General features: G+C 38.1%; 1 protein-coding gene across 3 annotated transcripts in view; it reads right to left on the bottom strand.

Annotated features, from left to right (window-relative positions):
• The window catches only part of NEK7 (NIMA related kinase 7), a 150,384-nt gene that overhangs the window by 133,385 nt on the left and 2,749 nt on the right, over positions 1 to 14,250 (bottom strand). The window lies entirely within an intron of this gene.

The following is a 14,250-nucleotide window of genomic DNA, read 5'->3' as shown; positions in this document are numbered from 1 at the left end:
TAAAAACTGGGCAAGGAAACTGAGGCCTTGATCTCAGTGGTAAAGCAATGACTGACTCCTAGAGCTACTCAGGTCTTCTGCCGTCCTCTGCAATGAACTTTTTCACTAACCCTTACTTAGGCCCTGGCTGAATTCTTAAGACCTGAGTTAGTCAGAACAAGAGTCGATTTAATGTATAATTAGGTTAGTAGGACACAATGAATGTTTAGCAAAAGAAATTAAGTCTGCTGCTTCTTGGAAAGCTCATTGCCTTCTTCCTCTTCCTACCTACATCTTCACGTGCACAAAAAACAAAGAGGCATAACACTTAAACCTTTGTTTCCTCTCTCTCTCTTTTTTTTTTAACCAAGCATAAACGTCAATGCAAATTAAGATTTCAAAAAGATAAAATTAAGGAAGGAAAAAAATCAAGTATATGAAAGCCACTACCTAATAGTTACAAAAAACTAACCTTGTACTTAATAACAAGATTTTTCAATGTACAAAGTAATACTGACTACAGACTTTCAAAGTGAAATTATATAATTGATAGCCAGTTAAATTTTGTTTCCACAAACCTTCTGAATCTGTGAAAATCCATATTCCAAATAAAAAATGGTCAAGTGTCGAAAGATGGTCTATAATAAGAGGTTTTAAAAACAGACTTATTAGGAATGGAAGTAAGATTATTTTAGGCTGACCAAAAAAAATACCTTACATGCTGGATTTGCAATGTAAATCAAAGCTATATTTTACGTTTGAAAATTTACCTTCTGAGGAACTAAATTTAATTGGTTACATATTCTTTATATCTCAGAACTGAACTATGCTTTGAATGGATTGTGCAGTTAACTTAAGCAGCTGCTAAGCAAACTTTCTCACCAAACTCTGTCAAATTATTTCAATCCTGACCTGCACTATTTTGGAATTCCTCTCTTGCTCTTTTGAGCACAGACTATAAAATCATGCCAAACTCTGTGTGAATGTCTTTTAACGTACATAAACATATACTAGAAACTAATGTACTTTCTCTGGCATACTTATATGTAAAATTATGATTTTATGGAAATACTATCCAAAGAATAAGAAAAATTAAAAGTAGGAATAACATAATGTTATGCTGATGAAGCTATCTAGGATGTTCTATGAAGTCTTTAAATATAAAGGACTCTGACCAAATAAATAAAAACCTAATTAATACTGACTATAGGCTTTCAAAATGAAATTATATAATTCATAGACTGTTAAATTTTGTTTTGAGAAATCTTCTGAATCTGTTTCAACTAGATGAATAGTTGACCATATTCCAACTAGAGAATGGTCAAGTGTCAGAAAGATGGTCTATACTAAGAGGCTTTAAAAACAGATTTATTAAGACTGGAAATGAGATTATGTTAGGTCGACAAGAAAAATACCTTACATATTACACTCAGGCAGCAAGTAACAAGTTAAATTTTACTTTCCCCCAGTATTCACTGATTCATTGGGTATTCATTTACCTTTCAATAAAACTGTCCTTTTTTTTTTTTAAGACAGGATCTCACTTTGACACCCAGACCAGAGTACAATGGCACAATCACTAAAACCTCAAACTCCTGGGCTCAAGCAATCCTCCCACCTCAGCCTCCCAAGTAACCAAACCATGCCTGGCTAATTCTTTAATTTTTTGTAGAGACAGGGTCTCCCTATGCTACTCATGCTAGTCTTGAACCCCCAGTCTCAAGCAATCCTCCCACTTCAGCCTCCCAAAGTGGTAGAATTAAAGGCATGAGCCACAACATCCAAAAAACTGCCCTTTTAAGTAGGAATTAATGAATAAGGCCCCAAACACCCCTTCTCTAGACAGACTCCTCTGCTGCTACGTATGAGTCTCTCTACTGATGACACCAGAGCTCTACTTCAGGACACACCTCTCTGCTGAGCCTAAGACACACAATCCATTGCCAATTAGACAGTGTCACCTACATATCCCACGATATTCCAAACTCAGCATCACAGATGCATCTTCTCACCACCACCCAAAGAAACTGTTACTTATTATTAACTTAGTTATGATCAATACAGGTTTCATCAAGAATCGAGGGAGTTATTCTAACCTCTCTTCTTAAATAGGACTCAATTCTAAGCTGATCTGGTTAACATTTCTTCTTTGCTCTTCAACACTAGGCTCTATAATGACAATCTCATCTGTAACTAAGGTAAAAGAGGATTTCAACTCTCATTTCCCTAGCCAGCGGCTAGGAATCTGTACAATTTTGACATTCCTGGGATTTGTAGGCACTGTACACAGGAGGACCTATCTGACTGAGCACCAAGATGGTACGCAAAGGCCAGCTGTAAACATATTTTGTATAAAGATAGGAGATTTCTTAAACTACATTGGGACAAAGTCTGTTCCTCCTAAGTCTCATGATGATGCTCCTACTGTTCATGAAAGACTACAGAATCAAAACTGAAAAAGAATTAGAAAATATTCCAACAGGAGAGAGCAGAGCTCTTTATCTCTGGTGAAAAGACAACCCTGTCCTCAATGAGACAGTAAACACCCTTACATAAATTAAAGGTCCAAGGAATCTGCAAGGCAGTTAAGTTTCTAATTTCTTTATTTCATGTCATTTCAATAAAAAGTCACAGCTACTCAAAGATAGGGGAGAAGGAGAGGGAGAAAAGAGTGCTGATATCATCTACTCAGAGCACCAATCCACACCCCAGCTAAAACACTGTGGGCTATCCTAGACTCCTGTCTCTCTTATCTTCTCCAGCTCATTCATTAACTCATTTTTTTTTTCAGCACTACTGATATGTCTACCACTGAGCTGGGAATACAAAAAGAACTAAGGCAATTCTGATAGCTCAAGTTATTCCCAGGGGAGACATACAAAAACAGACTTTTACAACATAAGGAAGCAAGTATGATGACAGACACCATCACTGGGTATTGCTACTACAAGAGTTCACAGGAAAGATGTCAGGGTCTAAGCAAGCCATCGGGGTCAGGCAGGCCTTGCAGAAAAGACACCCAAGGTGAGTCTTAAGGACATGTGGGAGCTAACCAGGCAAAGGAGAAGAGGAGGTGCATTCCAGACTCAATCATGGAATAACTAGGGAACTACAAGCAATGCCCTAAGACAGGAGCATGGGATGCAGCAGAGGAAAGTGCCCAGGCACAAATCACAAAGTATTTTTAAGAGACTAAGTGGTTAGAAATTATTCTGAAGGCAGTAACTGAAGGCCTTTAAGCAAGGAAAAAACCAAGTTAGAATTGGCAGAGGGGCATTTCTTAAAAAAAAAAATTAAAAAGCATAAATAAATCCAACTCAATTTTAAACATAAAGGGGAAAAAAAGAAAAGACATCACAGAGAGTTCTACTTGTAAAAAAGACATAACTCCTTTTTTTGGTAATTTTTAAGTACACTGTAGTCTCACTGAAGTATGAATTTTCAAGTCTGAACTTAATTCCTTCATATACCTCATAAATCAAACTTATCTTAATACATGTTTTGGCCAGGTGCAGTGGCTCATGCGTGTAATCTCAACACTTTGGCTCATGCCTTTAATGTCAACACTTCAGTAGGCTAAGGTGGGGAGGGCAGCTTGAGGCCAAGAGTTTGAGACTAGCCTGAGCAACACAGCAAGGCTCCATCTTGAAAATGAGTGGCGCAATCACAGCTCACTACAACCTCCGCCTCCTGGGTTGAAGGAATTCTCCTGCCTCAGCCTCCCGGAAAATAAAAACCATTTTTTAAAGAAATCTACCTTTAAGGTCCCCTTAACAATAATCTTGATTCTATTTTGATGCAAGTTTCTGATGTGCCATAACTACCAATGAAATAAAGAGATCATAAAGCAGTAAAGCTTTTATTGTTATTACCATCAAATTTTGAAAACATAAAGCTATAAGTAATTTCACAATCACTTCACAAGAGAAGAGTTCAGTCTTTTTAGCATGGTGTTCAAACCATCAATTCACAATTAGTAATTATTCTTATGAAGGGAATTATCTCAAGTATTGGTCTAGTCATTTTTTATTTAACTCAATGCAACATTTTCTCCATGAGGGGATTCTTGGAACATGGAATTAATTGGCAAAGAGACAGTCATACATTTAATGGGTAAAAAGATTCCTATCCCTTTACGGAAAGCCACCACTCAACTTGAACTAGGAATGAACTGGCCTCTAAGGAAAGGAAATGTAAGTATACTCAGCGAACAGCTTAGTAAATCAGCTTCAGGTCAATTTAATCTAACTGCTGGTCGTGTTTTAGTATCATGTCTTCACATTACGAACTTTTCTCTCACTTTATGCCCTGTTGCTTAAGCCTCTAACTTAGACTTAATTGCCAAACTGGTCTCTGTCTGGTCTCCACATGCCTCCCCACTCACACCAAGTTCACGTCTGACACACCCCTGTTTTTCCTAGTCCTGATTCCCATCTCACCCCACTCTGAGATCTTTCAGAACCTGGAATTCAGAATTCAGATACAAAATCAAGCATCTCAGACTAGATGCCTGAATATCCTGACAGCGGCCATTCGCAGATTAGACTTTTACCTATTTCAAATAGTAAGACCTCCTTCATACCATGTTCTGTGGACCTGGCAGAGACATGTACCTGGCATTCATCCTAGACCTTCCCTGAAACCAACAGCTCAATTGTTCTGGACATTCTCTTACTGCTATGACCTGCCTAAGACCTTCTGCCAAGTGTATTCTCTGGGAAGCAGTCATCTGAGATTCTTTAAATGGCCAGTTCTGACAAGAATGGTCCTAGACCCTACAGAAAACACAAATCTGTACGGACATGATTCATACCTTCCAGAAGCTTATGCTCCAGCGAGGAAGCTAAGATAAGTATAACTGCAGCAAGAATCAATATGTACTAAAGGCTTAAAGAAGCAGAAGAAAGAGGTTGATTTGTATTTTTTTTTGTATAGTGCTTCAGCAGGGCCTTAAATAATAAAGATTATTTTAATGCACTGAGATTGGACAGTGAAGTACAGAAAATGGACATTTAAAGTGGTGAGAAAAGCATAGAGTGGGGGAGCCAGAAAAGGGTACAAAATTTATCCAAAAAAAACCCCAGTAAGTTGTTAGATGTGACTAAAATGTAGGGGAATATACGGGAAATAAATAATCTAGAAAGGCAGGTCAGGAGCAAGTGGGGCTCCATTTACTGGCACAGGAGCCGGCAAAGACAGGTGAGCCAGGCAATATGCTACAGGATTTGGTCATTCCTTTATTCTCATATTCTGCAATTAATAAAAACTAAAATATTTTTAAAGCATAAAGTTGGATATATGTTTTGATATGAAATACAATCCTCCAGACTCAAAAATAAATTTAAATATCTGACAGTCATGATCCAAAATGGTTTCTAACTGTGGAAAGTTGGCAAATAAACCTGGCATCTCCAAACAAAAATATGAAGCATCTCATTTAGCTAGCTATTTCTATTGATTGAAAAATTGATCTTCCTTCCATGCTCAATGAGTAGATGAAAGAGTTACTAAGCAGCAGTTATATCCATAATCCATTAATAAACAAACACAAAAAACAACGTAGAGTCTTTAAAAGCTAACACATAAATCTAGGCCACATGTATGGGCCACCTTACTTTTAAACTATAAATTATGCACATGAATCAGCTATACGGCCTATATACTAATTTTATAATACAGAGAAACCTCAGAATAATCTTTTCAAATGAGTGAACATTACAGAAAGCTACTTCCCCGTATTCCTTTCCCATATATTCTGCATACCCCTCTCCTTTGTTTTTAAAAGTTTCTTTTCTTCCTCCTACTTTATTCTAGCCCTTACATCTTTCTTGAAATTGCCACTGCTATCTAGGTTTTTCTCTCTCACTCCTGTTATGGTCCCTTCCTTAACTGTAATCATTTCACTCACTTTCAGCTACCTCCCAAATTTCTCTTTCTTCAATCTGTGAATTGATGAGACCAAGTAGGAAAATGGGAAGAAAAATAAAGAAACAGAAAAAGATGGAGTATAAAGGGGAAGTCATGTTATATATAAAATTTTTGGTGCCACAAAAACAGTAGCACTGGAATATAAATTTCCTCAGCAAGGCAATTTATTTCTATAGAAGGGTATGGTTCACAGACAGAACAATGGCAAACGCACACCTGGACAAGGGAGGGGAAGGGGTACTTACTCCGACGGAGGTCACCCCTACTGCTGTGTCGTTCCCCTAGTGGCTAGGGCTAGACCACACAGTTTAGTTTAATTCCAACTGGATATTTTAAAGGGAGCAAGGGAACGAGCCGGAGTGGTGGGGTGGGTAGTTTGGTGGGAAGGACAGATACGGGCAGGTCAGAGCAGGTAACCAGGGGTCAAAGCAGGTGACCGGAGCAGGTGACCAGAATGAGTCAGGACTGAGCAGGGGACCAGGGGAGGAGATATGAACTACTGATTACAACTAGTGGAAAAGATTGTTTACTGAAACTACAAGGAAGTTAAATTTTAAAATGGAGAATTAAAGAATAAGAGAGCTGAACATACTGACATACTAATTATTTGAGGAGAAACTTGGGGTTCACTATATTTAACAGTAATCACAGAGTCATTCATCTTATAGCTGCCAGAAGCCTCCAAAGATCACATGGTCTGTCCTGCAATTTCAGGCAAGTATGCCTCCCAAGTTCAGAGAAGGCTCACCTCGATTTGAAACTGATTTTATAGCAAGTCTGCTCAGTCAACTGGATCATCTTTCAAACATTCTCAAAATGCATATGCAAATACCCCACAAAGTTCACAAGCTAGAAAATGTGAAAATGCTGACATTCTGGGGATGACAACTCACTATACAAACAAAAAAAGGTGTAGGGATGGTAGTACTGCCCTGCCAGGGACCACACTCTAAGAGACAAAACTCTCAACATTTTCTAACCAGATACCGTTAGTACATTATTACAGCCTATGCTTCTTCTATTATCTGAATCACTGACCACACCATCATTACTCTCCCCTAGGCCAGGCATTCAACTCCTAAACTGAGTTCCATATATATTAAATTTAGCTGACACACTAAGTGTCAGAGCTTATGTTTGGCATTTGAAAAAAAAAAAAATACACCTCAACTTGAGCCACAACTTGACCCCCCTACGTCAAGCTGCACCTTCTTAAAATAAATAAAAGAGGGCCCGGCGCAGCAGCACACGCCTGTAATCCCAGCACTTTGGGAGGCCAAGGCAGGTGGATCAGGAGGTCAAGAGATCAAGACCATCCTGGCCAACATGATGAAACCCTGTCTCTACTAAAAAATACAAAAATTAGCTGGGCCTGGTGGCACGCACCTACAATCCCAGCTACTCGGGAGGCTGAGGCAGGAGAACTGCTTGAATCCAGGAGGCGGAGACTGCAGTGAGCCGAGACTGTGCCACTGCACTCCAGGCGCCTGGCGACAGAGCAAGGCTCTGTCTCCAAAAAAAAAAAAACCAGAGATAAGGGGAAATGGTCATGAACAGCAAGGGCTTGTGCTGTTTGTAAACTTCAAATTTTTTAAAAAGGTGAAAACAAATTGCTGATAGAAAACAGTTTTAAAATTGCCCAACTGACTTTTGAATAAAGAGCATCACTCGCATGCAAAGGCTTGTATCTACTGACAAGGAAGGAAGTTAGAAGGGACTCAAGTGCCTGTCACTTGTTATCAAAGTCCCAGATGGAAATAAGACAGTCATGGAAAAAGGAACAGGTTACTCATTATAATGTTCTTGAATACTTTCCAGCATGGCCAATTTCGACATGCAAGACAGGGAAGTTTGGTGCAGTCGAGCTATGAAACGAGACAGAGAATCACAGGTAGGTAATGGTAACTAGAGGCAAAACCCTTAGTGGCGAGGCAAAGAGCTTTTGCCTCTGTGCAAAAAAACACCTCAGGAGCAAGGGAAGTGGTAAGCTTTCACACCCAGTTGAGAGAAATTCTGTAAAAATGCCAAAAATGGTGAGAACAGCACACAGCCTAAGCAGTCCAATAACAAGGGACCGTTTGGTTGAGAAGGAACTAAAACTAACACTTAGATGAACTATTTTCTTTCACCTTGCTTGAAGTGGCATTTTCTCTCCTGTTATTATCATTATCACGTTAATGAATGCATATCATACATGTAAAAGATGCCTTGGGTGCCTTTACCTCTCAGACCACAACCCCTGCACAATCTTAAAATCTGCTGTTAAGAACAAAAACATCAGAAATTTGAAAATCTTTTGTAAGTAAAGAATCTGAACAGAAAAGCATAGATTCTGCTTGTTGAATTTTAAGTGTGATAATAAGCAGAGATGAGGTCATGCTGTCCTTATAAGAGACACAAATGGAAGACACATAGGAAGAACCTGCATGTCAGAGGCAGAGAAGGGAGTGATATGTCTACAAGCCAAGGAAAGACAAGGATTGCTGCCAACCCCAGAAGCTAAGAGAAAGGCATGAGCCACATTCTCCCTTAAGCCGTCAGAGAGAACACAGCACTGTCAACACCCTGATTTCTGACTTCTGGCCTGCAAACTGTGACAGAACAAATTTCTGTTGTTTTAAACCAACCAGTTTGCAATATTTTGATACAGCAGTTACAGGACACTAACACAGTGTATTAAAGCTAACAGCATGTCTCATTTTATTGTGCTTCACACATTGTGTTTTTTACAAACTGAAGGTTTGTGGCAACCCTGTGTGTCATTTTTCCAATATCACGTGCTCACTTTGTATCTCTGTGTCACATTTTGGTAATTCTTGCAGTAATTCAAACTATTTCACTATTATTATATCTTTTATGGTGGTCTGTGATCAGAATCTTTGATGCTACTGTAATTATTTTAGGGCACCATGAATCATGTCCATATAAAACAGTAAACTTAATGATACATGGTATGTGTGTCGTGACTGCTTCACTGCACCAGCTGTTCCCATCTCTCTCCCTCTCCTTGGGCCTCACTATTCCCTGAGACACAACAATAATGAAAAGTAAGCCAATTAATAACCCTACAATGGCCTCCAAGTGTTCAAGTAAAAGGAAGAGTCACACATCTCACTTTAAATCAAAAGCTGGAAATTATTAAACTTAGTGAGAAAGGCATGTCAAAGGCCAAGACAGGTCAGAGGCTAGTAGGTCAGAAGCTCGGAAGCCAAACAGCCAAGTTGTGAATGCAAAAGAGAAGTTCTTGAAGAAAATTAAAAGTGCTAGTCCAAAACGGTACATTACCAGTGATTGTTGAAGCTCGGTGCTAGTCTATGACACTATTTTGCTTATTTTACATATGTTTAAAATCTTCTATAAGTAAAACATCTGTATAAAAAGACAAAGAAAAAAGTGATACACAGTGAACACACGAATGACAATAAGTTTTAGTGGTCTGGATAGACCAAAATAGTCATAAACCAAAGCCTAATTCAGGGCAAGGCCCTAACTCCCTTCAACTCTATGAAGGCTGAGAGTGGTGAGGAAGCTGCAGAAGAAAAGTTGGAGTTAACAGTGGTTGATCCATGAAACTCAAGGAAATATGCCAACTCTATCACATAAAAATGCAAGTTGAAAGCAGCAATTGCTGAAGTAGAAGCTACAGCAAGTTATCCAGAAGATCTTGCTAAGATCATTGATAAAGGTGGCTACACTAAACAACATAGTTCCAATATAGATAAAACAGCCTTCTATTTGAAAAAGATGCCATCTAGGATGTTCACGGCTAGAGAGAACTCAGTAACTGGCTTCAAAGCTTCAATGCTTCAAGAACAGGCTCTCGTTAAATGCTGACAGAGCTGGTGAAGCCAATGCTCATTTAACAACCCCTGAAAATCCTAGGGCCCTTAAGAATTATGCTAAAATTACACTGTCGGTACACTGTAAGTGGAAAAATAAAGCCTGGACAACAGCAAATCTGTTTACAGCATGGTTTGTTGAGTATTTTAAGCCCACTGTTAAGACCAACTGCTCAGAGAAAGACTTCTTTCAAAATATAACTACTAATTGACAATGTACCTAGTCACCAAGAGCTCTGATGGAAATATACAAGATGATTAATGTTGTTTTCATGCCTACTGACACAACATCCATTCTACAGCCCATGGTTCAAAGAATAATTTCCACTTTCAAGTCTTCTTATCTAAAAATAAGAAATACATTTCCTAAGTCTATAGCTGCCATAAACAGTGATCACTCTTGATAGATCTGGCCAAAATAAACTGAAAATCTTCTGAAAAGGATTCACCATTATAGATGCCATTAAAAACAATTGTCGTTCATGGGAGAAAGTCAAAATATCAACATCGATAGGAGTTTGGAAGATGTTGGTTCCAACCCTCATGGGTGACTTTGAGGGATTTAAGATTTCAGTGAAGGAAGTCACTACAAACATGGTGGAAACAGATAGAGAACTACAATTAAAAGTGAACCTGAAGATGTAACTGAATTGCTACAATCCCATGATAAACTTTAATGGATGAGGAGTCGCTTTTTACAAATGAGCAAAGAAAGTGATGTCTTGACATGGAATCTACTCCTGATGAAGACGCTGTGAACGTGGCCGAAATGACAACAAAGGATTTAGAATACTCCACAAACTTATAAGCAGCAACAGGGTTTGAAATTTGAACTCCAGGCCTCCAGCAATCTTCCTGTCTTGGCCTTCCAAAGCGCTGAGATTACAAGTATGAGCCACTGTGCCCGTATCATATTATTTTACTATATGGTCCAGAAGTTAGATATAAAGGCAATATAAGATTAGGCATTCCTTACATTTTAGAAGTATAACAATTTCTCATAAACACATCTATTCAATTTTTCCAACCATAATATAATAATGGACATACAGCTTTGTTATGATTATATCATAATAAATGTATAGTGATTCATTTAGATAAATATAAGGATATAGGGGAAATATTTCAACAATAAAAAAAGAAACAATTTTAAGCATGCTAGGAAGAATATTTTTGATTTTGCCATTTTTTAAAATCAGTATTTAAAGACCTTTTTGCAACTCACATTATTTGTAGCCCATAATGTAACCCCCCAAGCCTCTTGTGGCTTTTCTCACCTGAGAAACTAAGGATTGCTGAGTCTCCCCACCCTCCAAAGAGTCATAAAAACTAACCCAAATGTGGGAAAAATTAAATTTTGAATATGAAAATCACGGGACAAAGGAAAAGGAGAATTCAAACAGAGGAAGCAGAAATGGCAGAAGTGGGAAGTAGCCCATTAAGACAAAACTGGGCCTAGGCGGAGTGGGTGACAGGGTCTGTCATCAGAAGAAACTGCCAACAGATGTATATTCCACCCCTGAAGGTCCTAAGAATAGAGAAAAAAGTGAAATGAAACTAACACTTATTGGACCTGCTACAATACATTTACAAAGATGTTTTCATTTACTCCTCAAAGCAACTTTATGAGCTGGGACAACTACAGTCTGAACAAAATGAGCAACTCAACCAAGGTCATAAAGTAGGAAATGAGGACCCTGGGGCTTTGTGCCTAGTCTTTTCCACATCATGGTAAACACAGATAATGATAATATATGTGCAGCAGAGTCAGATAAAGAGAAGAGACTGCTTGTAGCTGGTGGCAACCAGCCAGGAAGTCTGATTGTCCCAGGTCCCACCTGGGCTTCCCTAAAGGCTAAGGGGTCAAAGGTCTGGCACACACAAAACCCACTCCTGACTAAAGCTGAGAAAGTCGATCGTGTAATTACAAAGCCGTTGCATTTTCCATTCTGCTCTATGCTGCTCAGTAGCTACACCCAAGTAAGCCTACAGCTAATTCTTCTCAGAGCAAAAGTCAGAGGTACCTCTACCCCAGGCCAAAACACCTTGACTGTAGGCCCTCTGCCAAAGCACAGGCTCTTTCCAGTAATTTTTTACTTGGGGGGTGGGGGGTGGGGGGGGAGTCTTTTTATGAAAGACTAGGTTAATGTGTCCTAAAAAGAAAACAATGTGCCCACCCTCTAGCTCACGTCAAAAATTCCCTCTAAAGGAGACAAAGGCAGTCCTACCAGTAACACGGGGAGAAATGCCAGATACAGGTGATGGGGAGGAAGGCAGCAAACCACATTGCCATGCATGTACCTATGCAACAATCCTGCATGTTCTTCACATGTGCCCCAAAACCTAAAATGCAATCAAAGATTAAAAAAAAGTAAATAATAATAATAATATAAACTAGGGTATACAGAATATTCTCATATTAAAAAGCCAAAAAAATACAAAAATACAAAAATAAAAACTACTAGACAAAGAAACATGAGTGAGTTTTGGTATGTTTCTTTGTCTAGTAGTTTTCATTTAGTAAAGACAAATGACTGACATTAGATTTTATGTTAGTTTAGTAAGAAGCAGGGAGCACAGAGAGGCTTTCATTCAATGTCAAAGGATAGGAGAAGAAATCCCCCGGAAGCAAAGAATGGTGAAGAAATCTGAAAAGGCAGATAAACCTAAAAGAGGTTCATATGTTGACAAACTCTGAAATGAAACTCAAAATTTGGGAATGGATAGCTAGGCATTATTCTGAGGAAACTGTGCAAGATCAACGAATTGTCACAAGAGTCCAAGGACCAAAAAAATTATAAAACACTGTTGTGGAAAATTCCACACCAACCCAAACATCAAAGGCATAGCACCATATTTAGACCTTTGGTATTCTTTTCTGAGCAGGGGAGAGCCACCAACCTATTTGTACAAATAAAGTTTTATTTGAACACACCTATGGCCACTTTGTCAGGTACTGTCTTTGGCTACAACGGCAGCAGAAGCAACTACACAGCTCACAAAGCCAGAAATATTTACTATCTGACCCTTCAGAGAGAAAATTTTGTGAACCACTGTTCAACACAAAAGCACACTGGATTGAAAAACTAGCTCTTACCTACTATCAGCAGAACACTGGTGGCAAGATTTACAAAAAGGCCTATTTCCATTAGGTAACAGAAAATATATATTTCTAAATTTTTACAGACCACTAAAATCAGTTTTGTTCATCATGTATACACTGTTCTGCTTAACACTTTGATAACTATTACAACAAAACCACTCATTGTATAATCTCATTACATAAACTGTATGACAGGGAGGTTATTTTGACAAAGGTTAAAAAAGAAGTTATCCTGCTCAAAAGTATTAATTAAGGAATGCTTCATGATCATCTGTCCTTCTCATTCCTACTGCCCACTAAAAAACATGAAATACATTCTCTAAGTGTTTTCTTCAGAATAAAAAAATATTTTGTGAAAATATATAACACCTAGGAATAATCAAACTATTAATTACCAAAGGAGAAATCAGCAGTTTAGAAGTTTCATAACTCTGAGATTGAACTGCATCAATTTAAAAATTCTCTACTGCCATTATATCTTATAAATGCATATATTTGCTTACAACTATACCACCAAATGTTATTCAACCATATTCCCTATAAAAATGGGTGGGGGGGGAGAATTAAATTGAAAAACTCTCAAAAGGGTAAAGAAATGCGTCTTAAAACATCTTCCTATATATTTATATAAATGCTGATAAAGTGCTGACACAACAATTCAGAGCAAACAGTAATGATACAGGTCATTTCTAAGATACCCTTAAGTAGTACATTAAGTTTAGTATCATGTTTTATAGACGATGCACTGAAATACCTACCCTAGAAATCTTCCAACAAATATTCGAAAGGGTAAATACTTCAATTTGGAGGAAGCCGGGAATGAGGACGAAGTGTTGCGTGCATTTTTTAAACACTACACCGTGCATTTTTAAAATACCAAAGCCGACTTTCTAAAACTAAAAATAAAAATCAAGAGAAAGAAAACCTGAAAGAAATTTTGTAATTACCTACCTAACTTTCTTTTTTCCAAAACTGCATAATCACTATTACCTCCTTCTCAGGTGCCCTGAAAGGTGGTGACATTTGTAATACTACAGAGATACATTCTTAAAACATCAGATAGTTCCTAGGATAAAATAGTGTTTGGTTCTGGAAACACTGTAGAAGTCTCTAATGATATCTCGGACCACATAGTTCAGTGAAAAAAAATACGGTTTTTTTTCCATTTCGGTAAATATGGATTAATCAAGAGAAAAAAAAAGAATACTTAAATGTTTACAATAAGTCAGAGCCCAAAACTATCAACTGCAAACTCCAGGAAGATTTGGGGGATGGGTGGTTATGAGTTTAAGTACTTATTTACACAAACTGTAACTGCACTGGTCATTACAATACAATGCTGATTTTTAGCTTATTAATCAGCTAAATTAGTTATGGAGGCATCAAATCTCCCCTCCTCCA

The sequence above is a fragment of the Cebus imitator genome, unplaced genomic scaffold, assembly GCF_001604975.1.
Source record: "Cebus imitator isolate Cc_AM_T3 unplaced genomic scaffold, Cebus_imitator-1.0 Scaffold347, whole genome shotgun sequence".
NCBI classification, from domain to species: Eukaryota; Metazoa; Chordata; class Mammalia; order Primates; family Cebidae; genus Cebus; species Cebus imitator.
The sequence above is the reverse complement of the archived record's forward strand: the minus strand, read 5'-3'. Positions and strand labels throughout refer to the sequence as shown.